At 39.6% G+C, this 14317-nt stretch overlaps 1 protein-coding gene across 5 annotated transcripts in view; it reads left to right on the top strand.

Annotated features, from left to right (window-relative positions):
* DLC1 (DLC1 Rho GTPase activating protein) overlaps positions 1-14317 on the top strand; it is a 401992-nt gene that overhangs the window by 275417 nt on the left and 112258 nt on the right. The window lies entirely within an intron of this gene.

The following is a 14317-nucleotide window of genomic DNA, read 5'->3' as shown; positions in this document are numbered from 1 at the left end:
TGCGACCTTGGAGAAGTCATATCTCAGTCTCCTCATCTGCTAAGTGAGATGGTTGGACAAGATAACTGCTGCCGTACCTCCCTGCTCTAATAATCTTTGACTTGAAGCGTACAAGATTATAAAGACTCAGTGACCGAGAAAAGGGAAAGAAATTTCCAACTCTTTGATTCTCTGTGCTTTCTAAATTTTCTGCGAAGAACACATATTCCTTTTGTAAATTAGGAATTAATAACTTATCTGTATCTATTTTAATTTAAAATATTTAGAAGAATAGAAGCACTAGAGACCATCTCATTTAATAAATGAGGTTATGGAAGAGTAAGAAGGTTAAGTAATTTGCCCAAATGTATATACAGTAGTCGATGGTGAATCTAGGATTCTGACCAAATTCATTTGACCCCAAGGCTGTTGCTCTTTGGTGATACATTAGACAGAAAATGGCAATCATCTCCAACAGTTAACAAAAATAAAAACCCTCTCCTGATTTTTTTTTTTTTTTGTCTTCCTGTCAGGATTTAAAAGACATCGACACTTAGCAGTAAAACCAGGAATTTAAAGAACTTGAAGGTCAGGCACTTATTGGTGTAGTACACAAGTCCTGTGATAGGCGAGCCCCGCTTTCTCCTGTGCTGGGTATCCTGGCCCCAGTGTATCTCCCCTGTTAGTCACATGTGCATGTGACACAGTGACCCACCAGCCCCTTCTTCAACCACAAAGTGGCAAACTTACAACCCTCTGGTGTGGTGTTTCTTTGTGATGTAATCCTGAAAACGCTGTCTATCTGGATCAAAGCCACCTCTATACATACTCCATACACTCCACGTAAGCAGCCTGTCTCCCCTCAACTCCCCAAGTGTCAAAACCTAAAAGAGGAGTGACGTGTGCTCTCCTAGATGCATCACAACCTAACCTTGCTTTACGATTTACTGTTGAAATTACCAGGATCATGAGACAAACAATGACTTTTAAGCTTTAAAAAAAAAAAAAAAAGGGCAATAAACTAGAAAAAGCAAACTGTTGCATGAGTCTGATTAGGACTTCCGAGGTGTTCTTGACTTTTGGCTGCAACACCAGCAGAGGCTAAATATAGTATTTCTGAAGATATCCTATAATCACTATTTACTGGCTGACAGTGCAAGAAATGGTTTATTGGTTAGTATCAGTAAAACTTCAAAGTCCCCTCTTAGAAGGCCGTGCAGTTTCCCGCCTGTTTGGTGCGCATGAAGTCAGTGACCCTAATAAGGCAGGGGAGGCTCATTAGGAAAAGCAACAGCCTTCAGTGTCCTTTAGGAGCTTGCAGTCACCGCAGAGGAGATCAAAGCCTCCCTTGGTGGTGTCTGTGCGTCTGTTTTCTTTTCATCTAACGTGTTATTTGCTTAGTTGTTTGACAGCATCAAAGCTTTTGACCATTAGTTTCTTTGGTCAGCATGGCACCAAATTCATTTTACTAATCCATCTGGTCTAAGATAGAAATGTTCCCGATAACTGCAAGTCACCAATTTGAAGGAAATGAACACTTCCCGAATTTATCATTAGTTTCTAGGGCCCGGGTTCTCTTCATCAGTCTGGAGGTAGAGAGCTTCTTGGTTCCTGCATCTTGTGAAGTCATCCATTATTCCTAAGGAAAAATGCAATTTAGAATCCAGGAAAAAGAAGGGTATTTCCCCTCCCCACCATCTCTCAAAAGCTTTATTGAGATATAATTCACATACTATACAATTCACCTTTTTAAAGTGTATAATCCAAATAGTTTTTAGTATATTCACAGAGTTGTGCAATTTTAGAGCATTTCGTCACCTCATAAAGAAACCCTAGATCAAACCAACACGTTGTATACCTTAAATTTATACAACGTTATAAATCAATTTTATCTAAATAAAGTTGGGAAACAAAGATAGAGGGAATAAATGAAAGGAAAGAAACCCTGTGCCTATTAGCAGTCACTCTCCTTTCTTCCCCCAAACCTCTCCCTGCCCCCTCATCCTAGACAACTACTCATCTACTTTTGGTTTCTATGGATTTGCCTGTGCTGAATATTTCATATAAATAGAATTATGCAAAATATGGTTCTTTACGACTGGCTTCTTTCACTTAAAGTTTTCAAGGTTCATAATATGTAGCATGTGTCAGTACTTTATTTCTTTTTACTACCAAATATTCCATTATATGTATATACATTTTATTTATCCATCTATCAGTAGATAGACATTTGGGTTGTTTCTGCTTTGGGCTATTATAAGTAATACTACTATGAACATTCTTATACAAGTTGTTGTGTGTACCTATATTTTCATTTCTCTTGGGTATATACCTAAGAGTGAAATTGCTCTATCATATGATAACTCTGTGTTTAACCTTGTGAGGATCTACCAGGCTATTTTCCAAAGCAGCAGCAGCATTTTACATTCTCATCAGCAGCATATGAGAATTCCAAGTCATCCACATCCTCACCAACAAATGTTACTGTCTGTCTTTTTGATTATAGCCATCCTAGCAGGTGTGACATGGTATCTTCTTGTGGTTTTGATTTACATTTCCCATTCTGTATTCATGGCTAATACTGCTGATCATCTTTTTATGCGTATTGGCCATTTGTATGCCTTCCCTGAAGAAATGTCCATCCAGATCCTTTGCCTAATTTTTTTTTTTTTTTTTTTTTTTTTTTTTTTTTGCGGTATGCGGGCCTCTCACTGCTGTGGCCTCTCCCGTCGCGGAGCACAGGCTCCGGACGCGCAGGCTCAGCGGCCATGGCTCACGGGCCCAGCCGCTCCGCGGCACGTGGGATCCCCCCGGACCGGGGCACGAATCCATGTCCCCTGCACCGGCAGGCGGACTCTCAACCACTGCGCCACCAGGGGAGCCCCTTTGCCTAATTTTTAACGGGGTTGTCTTTTTATTATTGAGTTATGAGTGCTCCATGTATTCTAGATATGAATCCTCGAATACATAATTTGCAAATTTTTTCTCTTTTTAATTTTGTTTACATGTTCTATGGTAATTGTGTGTTTCCTGTTAATATGAACAGGAAACTCCTTAAAAAGGAACCATGAGTCACAATAGAGGAAATAAAACATGTTTCAGAGCACCCTTTTGCCAAATATACAGATTCAAAGAGAAGAAATCTCTAATAATAATATTAGAACAAGAAATTAGTAAGTCGTTACCATAGCCCCTTCAGTTTTGTTGCAACAAGAGTTATTCATGTCTGTTTATAGATTTAGAGTTTACAAAGTACCCTGATATACATACTCTGTTGTAGGCTTCCTAACAGCTCTCTGAAATATTACAATTATCCCATTTACTAATGAAAAAAACGAAGGGAAGGGAACGGGGTAGAGACATTCAGTAAAGTACCTTCTCACGCCTAAGACTAAGTCCAACCTAAACACCCGCTACGTAAATGCCAGAATATACAGGCCAAAGTCCATTCAATGAAATACAAAAGCCATCAAACTAGTTGTGTAAGATGATTTTTTAAATAATTTATCTCTTTGTATGTGATGCCTAAATGTGAGATGAGTCTTAAAACAGTAGCCAGTGTCACAATAAATTAGCCATGGTATAACTACAGATATTGAATATCCAAAAAACTTAATTTATCTTTTATCATGTCTTGCAACACATAGGTCTATCCCCCTGAGAGTGTGCATTGATTGCTGTTAAGGGACTCAACATGACCATGGAGGCTGTATCTTGAGTTTGTATCTAATAGTAATGCATGGACTTGAGAAAATAGTGCACACACTCTACTCTGCCATTAACTTACTGTGTGAAACTGGGCAAACCACAAACTTCTCCCAGCCTCAAATTCATCATCTAGGAAATCCACTGAGATTCCTGTCCCTAGACCCTCAGGCCTCTGGGTTTCTGCCCCGTGAGCTCTGAAATGATGTGGATTAGGGCTTAAATAAAAGGGGAAGGAGCATAAGAGAAGACGTGGCCTCCTGGTAGCTGCATAGGAGAGAAGTAGCAGTAATGATATGGTGATACAGGTCTTGTTGACTAAGCAGCATGTGAGACTACATGTAGAACTAGGATGAGTTGTGTGTGTTAATATTTTCACTGAAGCAAGCAGAAAATTCAGATTAAGCTCAGTAATCAGTCCTGTCCCCGTTCCCCGTAGTCTACACAGAAGACTAATGAACTGTTTCTCACTTGTGCCCTATTATTTGCCATGGTTGATAGTGGCAGTTACTACCTCATAGTATTAGTCCTTGGGGTTCCAATCTGGTTTGTACTCAAGACTTTGATTTGAACCACTTGAGGAAAGCTCAGAAAGAATCAAGTCTATACCCAGGACAATCTACTAAAGTGCACTAGAATCTTCCCTCAGACCAAAGTCCAAGCATTTCCCAAAGCTATGAAGAGTCAGGGAGACTCAAATTCGTGACAGAAAATCCGAGTAGCTTCTATCCTGATATAAAGAAAAATATTTTCTGAAACAAAATAGTTCACATAGTCTTACAATAGAGAGTACTGTATATACAGACCACCCTGGAAAATCTAGGACCTATGATTGCCATGTTCTTGAGCCTGCCATTGGCATGTCCCCCAAAGGACAGACTTGGAGCCAGGAAAGAGAAGTCCACACTCCCAGAATTTAAGTTCTGAGACTTGACCATACAGGCTAACCATGTTGTCAACTGTGGAAAAGGGTAACTTCTAAGTCTATTTGAATCCATCTATCAGCATTTATTAATATTAAATGAAACAATGGGGCAGATCTCTATAATGTATAGAATGATATATAGGATATATATCTCATAAAGTGTAGTGTAAATGTGCTATTCACTATCATGTAAACAGCACTGATTTCTCTATATCTCTACCAAAATATGAAAGCATATGTGAAAGTACCTCTAATTCCCTAGAAAAAACTCAAAATGTAAGTCAGAAATAATATTAACCAAGAGTGTTACATTCAAATCAAGTAATCAATTTTTGGAAAAAAGTAATTCTCCAACTGCAGGAAAAAAGGCAATCTCTATTTTTTTCCCCCCAAAGTGGACTCTTGGACATGGGCACCTCCCCTTCTATGTGCTGTACATGCCGTTTAGAGTCCTTAGCTCCCTTCTAACCAGTGGTGAGTTCAGAAATACCTGTGCAGGGGCAAGGGAGTGAATGAGCTATCTGCCCTCTCTAGTTGTAGATGCCAGCCAGGCTGTTCACATTCCTTCCTGAACTCTGTTGGACCAGTCTCTTGACTTAACCCTATTTGGGAAATCTTCAGATGTAGATGTGATGATTACATTGATTGGAGTGCCTGGAGAATGAAGCCTTTGAAAGCATCCTGGGACTATTTCAACAGTCCAGGGGAAACATGCTCTCAGTCAAGAGCCACTTTGACAAAGAAGTATGGTTTTCTTCCCGGCAGAACCCCCACCTTTACAAAAGAATATCAGCTTTCTATTTAAAATCGCACAGAAGTGTTGAAGAGACAGACATTGCTGCCTATGCAACAGACTTGAATTAGTTGAGATTAAGTGGCTGAGCTCTCCAAGAATTCTTCAGATTGGCCTTTCATTTCCTGATATAGATAGGAAAACTCATTGAAAACCTAGCAAAGAAATGAATGGCTGAGTCCCTAATCCAAGAGCCCATGTTCTGAAATTACCTAGAAAATTCCTAAAGAAGCTTCCATTTTTTGGTTTTGTCTTTGGTGGTTAACTTACTTCATGCATTATACTATTTGTGCGATGAGTAACTTGACCTTTGGCCCTGGAGGAGCAGCTACAGTAGACATAGTAGGAAGAGAGATAATCTGTAAGTACACACCCCTGTGGATACTGCCATATCTCACCCTTAGTGTACACACTGCCCTGTGCTAATTTGCATCAAGGAAATGTTGTTTAGGAAGAAGTAACTCCTTAAGGAAGGAAGTGGGCAGTGCAGGAAAAACAAATCAGAGCCTTCCCAGAATAGAATTCACCTTTGACCACCACTTAAAACTCCCCAAGCCGTATCCGAGTCCTGTTGGACAGGGATACACATGTCAAAACCTGTCCAAGCCTGCCCTGCCCATAAACAATCACAAATGTTCTAAAATCAACTTCACTGGCATTTGTAGCTCTCAGATACTACTTAGGCTCTCAAGTCCTTAATAAATAGATGAGTCTACACCATTTGTTCACACTCTGCAGAGAATTTTACATTCCTCCAATAACAGCCAAGAAGCAAAAAACATTAATGAGATTTAGTGACCCCTTAGTTCATGAATAAGCTCTTCTGGCCAGCAGGACTGCCATCTGCTCATAGGCAATGAGATCCTCTAGAAAATAAGCTCTGGTTTAGTGTACACGTCTCAGAAAACTAGTAGATAGTCGTTGTTTTTACAGAAGATTCACTATTTTCATAAAAGCTTTATGGTTGCTTTGGGAGCAAACATATTTAATTTATTTTATTCTGAAGCCCAGGAAGTCCAAGATCAAAGTGCCGGCAGATTCAGTCTCTTCTGTGAGCTCACTTCTCTTTTCTTTCCGAGCTCTCATCAGAATTGGCCTGAACAGTCCATTTGTGACAGTGGCCTTTTTGCTTAGGCTTTTTCTAGCGTGTACCTGAAAACTTTTCCAGCTTCTACTGTAGCCCAGCTCTGGTCACTTCATTCCCCAGCTCACACACCTTCAGAAGTTCCTCCATTGCTTTTGAAATAGAGTTCAAACACTTTACTTGGCCCTGAATGTCTCCATAACCTTGACCACTGCTTCTCCAGGTTTCCTCTCATTTCTTATACTCTGCATTCCTTCACCCTGGCATAAACATATATGATGAGCAGGCATCATTTTTTCCTGCAATTTTTCCACAGTGGTAGAGCCAAGGAATGGGTGAATTGCCCACTAGCTCTTAAAGACTTCGACTTAGAAATGTTCTGTTAGCCAAGGCAAGCCACGTGGACACATTTGTCTTCAAGGAGGTAGTGAAAGACAAACCTGACATACGCCCAGTAAAAGGAGAACTGAAGTTCTGATGGGCATCCCTAATGACCACCACACTCTAACATCATCAGATATTAAACAGAAACAGTGTTACTAACACTGTAACAGTGTTCTGTTACTTAGTAACAGAAGTTACTAAGTAACTTCTTATAATCAAAAGATCCCAAATATTTTTAATCAAAAAGAAAAAGTTTTGTTGTCAGGTATTTTATATGCCCTCAGAGCCTATAGTTATTCCAAAAACTAAATAATCTGGTCATGGCAATTCAGGGTAAAATAAATGCAGGAAGAAAGAGCTTCTTAAACATACTCTGTACATTTTCCTTTTTATTTGAGTTGGTTTCAGACATTCTTCACATTTTTAGGAAATCTGTTGATTTGTTTCTGTTTTACTGTGTAATCTAAAACCCTCCACCTTTTACTGAAATGTATTAACTACTGAAAAATTAAAAGCAATATAAAAGTAGGAACAGTTGAAGCCAGTTTTAAAGACTTTAAGGCTAAAATAAATTTTTCAAATTATAATGCTCGGGCTTCCCTGGTGGCGCAGTGGTTGAGAGTCCGCCTGCCGATGCAGGGGACACGGGTTCGTGCCCCAGTCCAGGAAGATCCCACATGCCGCAGAGCGGCTGGGCCCGTGAGCCATGGCCGCTGAGCCTGCGCGTCCGGAGCCTGTGCTCCGCAGCGGGAGAGGCCACAACAGTGAGAGGCCCGCGTATAGCAAAAAAAAAAAAAAAAAAAAAAAAAAAATTATAATGCTCTACTTTCATATATATATGTATTCCTAGCAGACCAATAAAATGGAGTGCTTGTTGGTTAATGGAAATTGACATTCCAATGGTGTTAACCAACCAAGTAATTCTTTTTTAAAGTTTCCTGCTCAAAAATGTGTACAAAGAAATGTTTCTATACCAATTAATGTTGATAGTTTGGTTTGGAACATTAAGTTAAACTAAAGTTAGTTTTATGTATTCTCTTTTTACCATGTTTAATGAATATCCTTGGTGGTCAGTTTCTTCTTCTAGACTTTTTAATCCTTGTGGCATTGCAGAAAAGTAGCAAGGGAATGATGAAAAATAGACATAACACAAAAAATAAGCTTCACAGACATAAACAGATTACAATGTTAGTTTAAATGAACATTTATTGTTCTTTCAAAAAAGCACAACTGCCTTATGTGCAGAGATACCACACAAGATATTAAGCACCAACTGAGAGGCTTGTGGGGCGGGGCCTGGGGGGGGAGGTATAGTTCTTGTCTGATGGGCCAGGGGAATGATTTTTATTGAGTTCCTACTGTGTGCAGTACTCTGTACTAAGTGATTTAAATATAGTCTTTCACACTATCTTTTAACAAACCTATAGTGTTACTCTCCCCAGTCTCCCCATTCTGCAAATGAAGGCGTTAAGGCACAAATATTTAGGAAGATTGAAGAAGGTCACACAACTAGTAACTGATAGAACTAGGATTTCAACCAGGTTTGTTTGATTCCAAATCCTAAGCTCCTCTCATTATAACGGAGACAGAAGATGCAGTTCCTAGACAGCAGAATCATGTGGAAGGACAGTATCACAGAAAAACAAGCGGCAGAAGCAGGAGGGAAGCTATGGTAGGAAGCAAAGAGTTCTGGAATCACCACGTGGTCTTTGGATTTTAGAAATACTTTTGAAGTTTTAGCAAGTATATTTTGGGAGCTTCTGATGAAGGAGCAATCGGATGGCAAGGTCTTAGGGGAAAATTTTTAAAATTAATATCTTAACTTGCCTTTTTAAAAGATGTATCTAACCTACATAAAACATTATCAGTATACTCAACAAAATACTGATGTGGAATGTAAATTTCCTCTCTCAAAACACTTTTAGCACAATGGCTCAAAATCCAACATAGGATAATCTATACTACCTACCTTTTTTGGTTTAATTTTCTTACCATAATCTGAAGGGTTTGAAGATATGGTGCTTCCTCTACCCCCCTCTTATTTACAATAGCAAGGGTGGGTGATTAAGTGATCTAATAAAAATATATGTTTTTGAGGGTGGTCCTAAATTTCCTCATGTAATATGTCCGTGATATCTTCTGCCACACAGTACCGTGAATGCCAAAGGTTACCAAATAAATATTAATTGATGAAAATAATAAAAAGCCCCTCTTGGGACTTCCCTGATGGTCCAGTGGTTAAGACTTCGCCTACCAATGCAGGGGGTGCGGGGTTCGATCCCTGGTCGGAGAGCTCAGATCCCACATGCCTCGCAGCCAAAAAGCCAAAACATAAAACAGAGGCAATATTGTAACAAATTCAGTAAAGACTTGAAAAATTGTCCACATCAAAAAAATTTTTTAATTAAAATAAAATTTAAAAATAAAATAAAAAGGCCTTCTTAGACATCAGAATTTCAATCTTCTTTGTTGTCTCTTAAAAGAAGAACTAAGCCTAACTTGTACTTGGCAATGCTTTCCTTGGCGTTAAGAAATGGAAGCCTTTGGAAGCAATTTTTCCCATTGTGCGGAATGGGTCCCTGAGTAAGGATTCTGGTTGCCAGCCAGTTTTTGAGGTCTCTTTCCAATCTAGATGTCTCTATTTGGGTGTGCTGCCAGCAGCAATCATCGGGGTCAGTGGTGTCTAACATCTCCCATGGAGAGAAAGCGGTGGCGACACAACAGCGTTTGTTTAGTTTGTAGGGAAAACTCATGAAAGGTGATGACCTTAGTTCAGGGCTGAGAAAACCCAATGAGTTTAAAGTGGCTAAGAATTGAAGACTTGAAAGCTAGTCCCTTCACCTCCTTGTGCACGGGAGTCACCTCCAGTACCCCCTTGGCCCAAGTCTACGCCATTAGGTTTAAAATGCAATCACCTAACACCTGCTTATGTGGGGCTGCCTTTCCTCACTCAGCCCACAGCCCTTCTTGCCGACATCCTGGGCTGTGACTGTGTGGCTGTCACCGAGCTTCACCTACAGGACACAGTCACGCCTCCCGAGGCTATTGATCTCCACATGAACAGTTAACAGTCCCTATTTAAACTGTATATTTCAGGGGGCACTTTAATGCAACAGTAAATCAAAGACTGTATTTAGTTCCCAAAGCAGTGATGTATGGATCCACTCTGATGTAGAAAAAATAAATATGCTATGTGTGTCCACACCTCTCTCCTTCACAGGAGCACAGTGTTTATAAAACAAATGTTATAAAAATTGATGAACTGTGAGTGATCCTGAGGGTATTTGCTCCTTTTCTTAAGGGTAATAAGACAATATCTGATTACAAAATCCAAAGAATATAACATCCTATTTTATGTGTTCACTTATTGATGGTTGTATTTAACAGTGTGGGAGCATTTAGTATCTGATTAATATACACTTTGTGTTTTGAAGCAATTCTTGCTTGGATCAAAATTGTAGAATATAAAGGGACTTTCCTTAGCATTTCTACACGAACCCCACGTGTCCTACCGGCCATTCTACCCAGGCCTCCACCTTTATCTGCGTCACCCTTATCTTTCTTTGCTGAAAATTCAAACTTTACATCTCCTCTGTGCTCAGAAACCTACCTTGTTCAAAAATGTCCTTACTGACACCCCTGCCGCCGAACCATTATCATTCAATTTTGTTTATTGTGGCAGAATACACAAAATTCACCATTTTAACCATTTAAAAATGTACAATTCAGGAGTATTTAGTGTATTCACAGTGCTATGCACCATCACATTATATAGTTCCAAAACATTTTAATCACCCCAAAAGGAAACCCCCAAACGCAGTAAGCAGTCACTGTCCATTTTCATTGCTCCCGACACCTAGAAACCACTAATCTGCTTTCTCTATTTGCCTATTCTGCATATCTCATGTAACTGCAATTGTACAATATGTGACCTTCGGTGTCTGGCTTCTTTCACTTAGCATAATATTTAAATTTTCATCCATGTTGCAGCATGTACCAGTATTTCATTCCTTTTATGGCTGAATAGTATTCCATTGTATGATTATACTGCATTTTATTTATCTGTCCATACAGTGGTGGACATTTGGATTGTTTACACTTTTTAACTATTGTGAAAATATATTTTTTGTGAAATTTTCCATAACATCTTATGGAAAACCCCAAACGAACTTCTTGGCCAAGCCAATATTTAACTAGCTATCGTTCAGCTGTTGTGAACATTCTTTTTTTTTTTTTTTTTTAATATATTTATTTATTTATTTGGTTGTGCTGGGTCTTAGTTGTGGCAGGCAGGATCCTTACTTGTGGCATGCGGACTCTTAGTTGCGGCATGCATATGGGATCTAGTTCCCTGACCAGGATCGAACCCTGGCCCCCTGCATTGGGAGCGCAGAATCTTATCCACTGCACCCCCGGGGAAGTCCCCCTGTTGTGGACATTCTTATACAAGTTGCTGTTTGAACACCAATTTCCAATTCTTTTGTATCTATACCTAGTAGAATTGCTGGGTTATATAGTTATTTATTTTGAACTTTTTAAGGAACTGCCAAACTATTTTTCAGAGGATGAACCATTTTACATCCACCAGCAATGTATGAGGGTTCCAGTTTCTCTACATTCGCACTGACATTTGTTATTTTCCATTTCTTAAATTATAGCTGTCCTAGTGGGTGTGAAGTGGTATCTTATTGTGGTTTTGATTTACTTCTCCCTGATGGCTGGTGACCTGGAGCTTCTTTTCATGTACTTGTTGCCATTACCTTCTTTGGAGAAACGTCTATTGACTTGCAAATATTTTCTCCCATTCTGTGGGTTGTCTTCTTACTCTCTCAATAGTGCACAGAAGTTTTAATTTTGATTAAGTCCAATTAATCTCACTTCTTTTTTGTTGCTCCTGCTTTTCATGTCATATCTAAGAATCCATTGACAAGTCCAAGATCATGGACCTTTACACATATGTTTTCTTCTAACAGTTTTGTAGTTTTAGCTCTTAAATGTAGGTCTATGATCCATTTTTAGTTAGTTTTTGTATATTGTATAAAGGGTCCAGCTTCTTTCTTTTGCATGTAGGCCTCCAGCGTGATTTGCTGAAGAGACTATTCTTTCTCTCAGTCGTTCAATTTTGAAAGCTTCTAGTTGAACGCATTTTACTTAATAATTATACATTGTTTTTATTAAGTTGTTCATACATGTAGGTCTTCTTTCTCTTAGTCTACAGGAACCCATTCAAGAGAGGAAACTTAACTTCTTTCATGTCCAGTATTTTATCTAAGGGCTAAAATGGTTTCCAGAGAAGGAAAAAAGGAACCCAAGAGCTTTTAAGCTTTTGACCCAGAAAAATCAGTAATTTATTTAAAAGACAATTTGTAATGCTTTTACATATAAAATTAATAAGACAGTCTCTGCCCTCAAGATGCTCACAGTCTAATGAGGGAAACTAGCATATCTGGTAGCCACTAGACACACGTGGTCATTGAGTACTTGCAACGTGGCTAACAGTCCTTGAGGTTTGCTGTAAGAGTAAAATACACACTGCATTTCAAAGTCTTAACACAAAAAGAAAGTCAAAGCTTTTATTAATAATTTTTATATTAATTACATTTTGAAATGGTAATATTTTGGTGTATTAGATTAAATAAAATGTATTATGAAATTAATTTTGCTTGTTTCTTCTTACTCTTTCAATGTGATTTGCTCATGTTTCCATTGGTCAACACTAAGCATAGACAAACAGAAAACCAAGCACGTACCTCACAGCTACAAACTAATAACTGAGAGAGGTGATATTAATGCCCATTTCTTAAAATTTCATAACCTAGGCTCTTAATTACTATGCCATAGAGCTTAAAATCAATCAGAAATGTGAAGATATGGTCAGCGGCTCCCATTTGAAACAGGAAGGGGAGGCAAGGGTCCATAACATATATTGAGTGCAGAACATCTTCAGAGAATACAAAGGAAATACATTCTGCCCACACTTCAGAACTCATGAGGAGACATACCAGACCCACATCATTCAACTAGAGAATAACTACCGGCTAAGCCGGTGACTCTCAAGCAGGGGTGATTTGGGCCCCCGGGAGACATTTGGCAATAGCTGGAAACATTTTTAGTTGTCAACACCTGGAGGTACCACTAGCGTCTAATGGGTAGAGGCCAGAGGTGCTGATACACATCCTACAATGCACAGGACAGCCCCTGCACAACAAAAGTTATTTGTCTCAATATGTCAATAATTCTGAGGTTGAGAAACCCTAGGCGAATAAACCTTCACTAGAGAAATGTTTCAGAGAAAGAAGAGGCAACTGTGTGGGAAGACTACGGCAAGGAAGAGACCCTAAGAGTGTTGGCAGGTCCAGCTGGGACAGGCTTGGGGCAAATTGAGCAAGAGAGTATTACCAGCCAGGAGGAGTGTGGCTGGTGGTGGGAACTGGCAATGGACTGGAGCTAACTGGAGCAAAGTGTACGTCATGAAAAGGAGAAGCAGCGGCCAGAGAATTGGTTTGGAATTCAGAAGCATTGGGCTCTAACCCTGGTTCTTCCACTTGCCAGCTGGGCAGCTTGGAGCAAATCACTTGACCTTTCTGAAATTCAGTGTAACCCTCTTTCAAGGGGGATCATTTTAATCAAATGAGATCTTCTGTGTACAATCGATTTATAAGAAAAAATACAAAATATTGCTGGTAACTTTATGATTGTGGTTGTTACCAAATTAAGTTGGTTGCAGAGTGTCAGGGCCTTGAAAGCCTGGCAAGGAGACAAGGTTGGGTCTGACGGGACCATCTGGAGCAGGAAAGGTGTTAGAGGAGAATGATGCTATGGGCGGTTTGTTTTGTCACAGTGTGCAGGAAAGAAGGGAGCAGGGAGAGGGTGTGGTGAGGACAACCATCTAGGACACCTTTCCGGGGAAACAGCATGAGCACAGGAGGGACCAGAGTGGAGGCAGCTGGGGGAAGGCCCCACCCCACCATGTCAGGCAGCTGCTGCCCTGTGGGTGCACCTCAGAGACCTGTCGGCAGTAAACTGACTCCAGAGGTTCTTCTGGGGATACATTGGGGAGTGAGTCGTGGCCCTTTGCGGAGATGGACAGAAGCACAGGCAGATTATTCCACCAGCTTGTGCACCAGTCCTACATAATAAGGTGGAATTGAACAAGTGAAAACAATACATGTGGTTTCTAAGGCTGAGTATTTAATATTTCATAATCAACATAGAATTCTAAGAAAAGGTAGATTCTGAATTTTCCTTGAATTTGTCCCACCTTCCAGAGCACTACAATGGTAATATTTTTTGAAGCATATATAGATAATGGAATGTGTGTTTATAGCTCTTTGAGGTTTAATTTTCCCACATTCAGTCCTTAAATTCAAATTTCCCCAGCCTGGCACTGAGGCAGAAAATTTCACACGTTAATTATTTTTAATTAAAATAATTTATTTAATGACAT

Source organism: Pseudorca crassidens, chromosome 21, assembly GCF_039906515.1.
Source record: "Pseudorca crassidens isolate mPseCra1 chromosome 21, mPseCra1.hap1, whole genome shotgun sequence".
Classification (NCBI taxonomy): Eukaryota; Metazoa; Chordata; class Mammalia; order Artiodactyla; family Delphinidae; genus Pseudorca; species Pseudorca crassidens.
This window is presented reverse-complemented; position numbering and strand designations above follow the sequence as displayed.